This window comes from Oncorhynchus tshawytscha, linkage group LG17, assembly GCF_018296145.1.
Source record: "Oncorhynchus tshawytscha isolate Ot180627B linkage group LG17, Otsh_v2.0, whole genome shotgun sequence".
Lineage (NCBI taxonomy): Eukaryota > Metazoa > Chordata > Actinopteri > Salmoniformes > Salmonidae > Oncorhynchus > Oncorhynchus tshawytscha.
Window position 1 is genome coordinate 5,845,459 of NC_056445.1, and position 7,067 is coordinate 5,852,525.

Sequence of the window (7,067 nt, forward strand, 5' to 3'; positions counted from 1 at the left end):
ATATTAATGACCAAAGGCTTGTATTTCTATGTGTTATTATGTTATAATTAAGTCTATGATTTGATATTTGATAGAGCAGTCTGACTGAGCGATGGTAGGCAGCAGCAGGCTTGTAAGCATTCATTCAAACAGCACTTTCATGCGTTTGCCAGCAGCTCTTCGCTGTGCTTTAAGCATTGAGCTGTTTATGACTTCAAGCCTATCAACTCCCGAGATTAGGCTAGTGTAACCGATGTGAAATTGCAAGCTAGTTAGCGGGGTGCGCCCAGCTCATAGCGTTTCAATTGGTGACGTCACTCTCTCTTAGACCTGGAGTAGTTGTTCCCCTTGCCTAGCAAGGGCCACGGCTTTTGTGGAGCAATGGGTAACGATGCTTCGAAGGTGGCTGTTGTCGATCTGTTCCTGGTTCAAGCCCAGGCAGGGGCGAGGAAAGGGACGGAAGCTATACTGTTACACTGGCAATACTAAAGTGCCTATAAGAACATCCAATAGTCAAATGTATATGAAATACAAATGGTATAGAGAGAAATAGTCCTATAATTCCTATAATAACTACAACCTAAAACTTCTTACTTAGGAATATTGAAGACTCATGTTAATACACATTGCACTTTTACTTTCTTCTCCAACACTTTGTTTTTGCATTATTTAAACCAAATTGAACATGTTTCATTATTTATTTGAGGCTAAATTGATTTTATTAATGTATTATATTAAGTTAAAATAAAAGTGTTCATTCAGTATTGTTGTAATTGTCATTATTACAATTATATAAATTAAATTAAATCGTCCGATTAATCGGTATCGGCTTTTTTTGGTCCTCCAATAAATCATACTCGGTCGACCTCTAGTGGATAAACTACAAGACCCGGGAATATCTCTGCACCGCCTTTCAACTCGGGGGGCCCGGCTAACTGGATGTTTGTCCCAGACGCTGCCTGCTCCATGGTGGCCCACCATGGCTCCAGACATCTCCACGTTTGTCGCAGCCTGCACCGTCTGTGCTCATAACAAGACTCCTCGGCAAGCTCCGGCTGGCCTCCTTCAACTTCTTCCTGTCCCTCACCGTCCCTGGTCAGATATATCCCTGGACTTCGTCACTGGTCTACCACCAGCTGATGGCAACACCACTATCCTCACGGTGGTGGACAGGTTTTCCAAAGCCACCCATTTCATTCCCCTCCCCATGCTACCTTCTGCCAAGGAGACAGCCCAGCTCATGGTGAAGCACATCTTCCGGATCCTTTGACTTCCAGTGGACATGGTTTTGAACCGTGGTCCTCAGTTCTCGTCCAGGGATATATCTGAACGAATGCCTTCGTCGGTGCCTTGTCTCGGCCAACTCCACCACCTGGAGCCAGCAACTCGTGTGGGTGGAGTAAACCCGGAACAGCCTTCCCTGCTCGGCCACTGGGCTCTCGCCCTTCGAGTGCTCTGTGGGTTATCAGCCCCCGCTCTTCCCGGAGCAAGAGGAAGAAGTCAACATACCCTCTGCCCAGATGTTCATCTGCCACTGTTGGCGTACCTGGAAGAGAGCTCGGTCCGCTCTTCTCAAGACCAACTTCAGGTATCATCAACAGGCGGACCGCCACCAGAACCCGGCTCCCCGCTATCATTTTGGGCAGAGGATATGGCTGTCCACTCGGGATCCCGCAAACTTTCCCCCAATTTTATTGGCCCTTTCCCCATTTCCAAGATTACTAGCCGCTCTGCTGTTCATCTTCTGTTGCCCCATACCCTCCTTTTACATCCCACTCATGTTTCTAGAATTAAACTTGTCTCACAGCCTTTTGTCTCTTTTTTCCAGGTCCACCCCTCTCCCCCGTCTCATCAACGGTCAACCTGTGTACACGGTGAGGCTTCTTCTGAAGGTTCAGCCGAGGGGCAGAGGATTCCAGGACCTGGTTGACTGGGAGGGTTATGGCCCAAAGGAGAGGTGCTGGGTCCTCGCTAGGAACATCCTGGACCCAGCCCTCATTGCTGAGTTCCATCACCGGCACCCCGATCAACCAGGTATGTGCCTCCATGTGGTAGGACTCCATGTGGCGTCCCTAGAGGTGGGGTACTGTCACACCCTGATCTGTTTCACCTGTCTTTGTGCTTGTCTCCACCCCCTCCAGTTGTCACCCATTTTCCCCATTATCCCCTGTGTATTTATATGTGTTCTGTTTTTTCAAATCAAATCAAATTGTATTTGTCCATACACATGGTTAGCAGATGTTAATGCGAGTGTAGCGAAATGCTTGTGCTTCTAGTTCCGACCATGAGGTAATATCTAACAAGTAATCTAACAATTTCACAACAACTACCTTATACACACAAGTGTAAAGGAATGAATAAGAATATGTACATGAAAATATATGGATGAGCAATGGCCAAACGGCATAGGCAAGATGCAGGAGATGGTATAGAGTACAGTATATACATATGAGATGAGTAATGTAGGGTATGTAAACATTTTATAAAGTGACATTATTTTGTGGCTAGTGATACACTTATTACATAAAATGTTTCATTATTAAAGTGGCTAGAGATTTGAGTTAGTACGCTGGCAGCAGCCACTCAATGTTAGTGATGGCTGTTTAACAGTCTGATGGCCTTGAGATAGAAGCTGTTTTTTAGTCTCTCGGTCCCAGCTTTGATGCACCTGTACTGACCTCGCCTTCTGGATGATAGCGGGGTGAACAGGCAGTGGCTTTGGTGGTTGTTGTCCTTGATGATCTTTTTGGCCTTCCTTTGACATCAGGTGGCGTAGGTGTCCAGGAGGGCAGGTAGTTTGCCCCCGGGGATGCGTTGTGCAGACCTCACTACCCTCTGGAGAGCCTTACGATTGTGGGCGGAGCAGTTGCCGTACCAGGTGGTGATGTAGTACGACTGGATGCTCTCGATTGTGCATGTGTAAAGGTTTGTGAGTGTTTTTGTGAGTGTGTTTGTGAGTGTTTTTTGGAATTTCTTCAGCCTCCTGAGGTTGAAGAGGCGCTGCTGCGCCTTCTTCACCACACTGTCTGTGTGGGTAGACCATATCGGTTTGTCCGTGATGTGTACGCCGAGGAATTTAAAACTTTCCACCTTCTCCACTACTGTCCCGTCGATGTGGATAGGGGGCTCCTCACTTTGCTGTTTCCTGAAATTTCACAATCATCTCCTTTGTTTTGTTGACATTGAGAGTGAGGTTATTTTCCTGACACCACACTCCGAGGGCCCTCACCTCCTCCCTGTAGGACGTCTCGTCGTTGTTGGTAATCAAGCTTACCATTGTAGTGTCGTCTGCAAACTTGATGATTGAGTTGGAGGCGTGCATGGTCATTCAGTCATGGGTGAACAGGGAGTACAGGAGAGGGCTGAGAACGCACCCTTGTGAGGCCCCAGTGTCGAGGATCAGCGGGGAGGAGGTGTTGGTTCCTACCCTCACCACCTGGGGGCTACAAAGGAAGGAAGTCCAGGACCCAGTTGCACAGGGCGGGGTCGAGACCCAGGGTCTCGAGCTTAATGACGAGTTTGGAGGGTACTATGGTGTTAAATGCTGAGCTGTAGTCGATGAACAGCATTCTTTCAGAGGTATTCCTCTTGTCCAGATGGGTTTGTGCAGTGTGATTGCGATTGCATCTTCTGTTGACCTATTGGGGCAGTAAGCAAATTCGAGTGGGTCTAGGGTGTCAGATAGGGTGGAGGTGATATGGTCCTTGACTAGTCTCTCAAAGCACTTCATGATGACGGTAGTGAGTGCTACGGAGCGATAGTCATTTAGCTCAGTTACCTTAGCTTTCTTGGGAACAGGAACAATGATGGCCCTCTTGAAGCATGTGGGAATAGCAGACTGGGATAAGGAATGATTGAATATGTCCGTAAACACACCAGCCAGCTGGTCTGTGCATGTTCTGAGGACGCGGCTAGGTATGCTGTCTGGGCCGGTAGCCTTGCGAGGGTTAACATGTTTGCATGTTTTACTCACATTGGCTGCAGTGAAGGAGAGCCCGCAGGTTTTGGTAGCAGGCTGTGTCGGTGGCACTGTATTGTCCTCAAAGCGAGCAAGGAAGTTGTTTAGTTTGTCTGGGAGCAAGACATTGTGGTTCGCGACGGAGCTGGTTTTCTTTTTGTAGTCCGTGATTGACTGTAGACCCTGCCATATACCTCTCGTGTCTGAGCCATTGAATTGTGACTACTTTGTCTCTATACTGACGCTTAGCTTGTTTGATTGACTTGTGGAGGAATTAGCTACACTGTTTGTAGTCCGTCATGTTTCTGGTCGCCTTGCCCTGATTAAAAGCAGTGGTACGCGCTTTCAGTTTTGCGCGAATGCTGCCATCAATCCACAGTTTCTGGTTGGGGAAGGTTTTAATAGTCGCTGTGGGTACAACATCACCGATGCACTTGCTAATAAACTCGCACACCGAATCAGCATATTCATCAATGTTATTGTCCAACGCTATGCGGAACACATCCCAGTCCATGTGATCGAAGCAATCTTGAAGCGTGGAATCCAATTGGTCGGACCAACGTTGAACAGACCTGAGCATGGGCGTTTCCTGTTTTAGTTTCTGTCTATAGGCTGGGCGCAACAAAATGGAGTCGTGGTCAGATTTTCTATTGCCAGTTCGTCTTGTCTCGTCAAGCTTACCAGCGTTTTTCCCATGCTCCTGTTTTCTCTTTAGTCCCTGTTTTCTTGTTTTGACACTCCTGCCTGCCCTGACCCTGAGCCTGCCGTTCTGTACCTTGTGACACTGCCCTGGATTACTGACCTCTGCCTGCCCTTCATGTATGTGGGCATTCCTGCATCTGCAGGAACCTCTCTTTATACTTCTATTGGTTCATTTTTAAGTTGGGGCAGGAGGGAGGCAGGGAGCGCTCCAGTACAGTAGGTGGTATTAATAACGTTGAATGCCAGCCACCGATAAACCCCACAGAAGAAGGGGTGGGGGGCGACAATGGCTAGCTAATATATACCGGTAGACGGTGTCCTTCACCCCCGCCTCTCAGGAACTGTTTTCCGTAGTTCTGTTATTAATGGTGAGAGCAGGTGTTTGGCAGGCGGGAGCAAAGGACACTGTTTGCAAGCTTAGCCAGCAAGACTTTGAGGTACACAGCAAGCGGGATGCAACGCTGTGTGCTATCTAACTAGCAATCTAGCTAGCACACATTATCACTAACTATCAAGCTAGCTAGTACATGGTGTCGCCCTAGCCTCCCATCTGCTGTGCTCAGGGCTGGGGAGTAACGTATTACATGTAATCCGCTACATGTAAGGGATTACAAAAAAAATGTAACTGTAATTCTTTACGTTACCAGCAGAAGTATTGTAATCAGATTACAAAAAACTAGATGATTACTTGGAGGATTACTTTTAAATTCAGAAAGGATGTTTGCGTAAAAAATCTTTGACAATTCTCTGTTTTCTCAATGACATTCAAATCAGCATTTAAAAAAGGCTCAAGTTGACCACTATGTTGACACACCGAATGTGTTTGATGGATCGTGGGAAAAGAGCAGAAATAGGTTTTTGGAAAGGCTACAGTCCAAGTCTTTCAATGGTGCGACTGCTGTCGACATCCAAAGATGATCCAATTTGAATAAATGCTTGGAGGTAAGAATGACAGCAGTGGTGTAGTCTACTGTGATACGGATATCACTTATTATTGATATCTACATAGCACACTGATATGAAGCATACTGCTGCTCTCTCATTTAGCTATTTGTGCCTTACGGATTGAGGTTGTTGTGAATGGCTGTTCACAAATCTAAATGTGTATTTGAACCCAATAATGGTTCAATTCAAGAAGTTTAAGCTGCCTATGAATTATTGTTTTTGAATCCAATGGGCAGCCAATGAAAAATGTGCTCTTGCAACAGATGCTTAATCCAAGCCCATGGAATATAGGGGATTTTATTGCTCAATCTAATTCATTCTGATATAAAAAAAATAATCCATACACCTAATTGACACATGCTCAAGCTTGCACATTTTTGATAGACTTAAAGGGGCAATCTGTAGTTGCTTCATCCAATTTTGGACTTAAATATATATTCAGTACCAGTCAAACGTTTGGACACACCTACTCATTCCAGGGTTTCTTTATTTTTACTATTTTCTACATTGTAGAAAAATAGTGAAGACATCAAAACAATGGAATAACACATATGGAATCATGTGGTAACCAAAAAAGTGTGAAACAAATCAAAATATATTGTATATTTGAGAATCTTGAAAGTAGTTACCCTTTGCCACTCTTGGCATTCTCTCAACCAGCTTCACTGGGAAATCATTGATTCTTGAAGAATATAACTTATAAATAAATGCCTCATGAGCTTAGTTCAACTGTCACACACCATGAGAACCCAAAATATAAGCTTGTTTTACTCCAATGTTTGTAAACATTGTAAATGTAAACAAACACTCTATAGCCTCATAACATGGTTAAATCAATAATTGTGATATCATGGATGGTCAGTCTTTGCATCCATAGCTCTGTCTATTAATCTGAGAGTGGCTACATTATTCCAGGCCCATCCCTCAGCTTTTTACCAAAACAGAGGCAGGGCAACCATTTTGTTAATATTTCATCTGTGGATTTGCCCTTTAAACAGCTGCATATTATCAAGATATCAAAGTGTCACCAACAAAAAAGGTAAACAATGCAGCATATGGCATTCATTTTTCACATGTAAATAGCACTTTTTAGTAGTGCTCAAAGCATGACATTCCATGAGCGCAGCATTTAGTTTTCAACTCGAATCAATGAGCCCAATCAGTCCTCCATGACACCAAAATCATAAACATCAAAGTAGGGCTGGCTAATAACTCCTTATTTTTGTGGTCATGCATACTTCCATATTTCCAAGTCCTATTCTTGAAGATAAAGGTGTATAACATTTATTAGAATGACTGGAATTTTGATAGACTTTGGTTTTTAATATAAAGATATAATTTAATTATATGTGGTAGAAAGCAATGAGTTAGAAGAAGCCTAGATAACAACCCATAAAGTAAAATTTAACATCCATATATAGCCAGCTATGTAAACTTTAACATGGATTTATCCTGCAATAGATGTTGTTCAATTGGTAACATA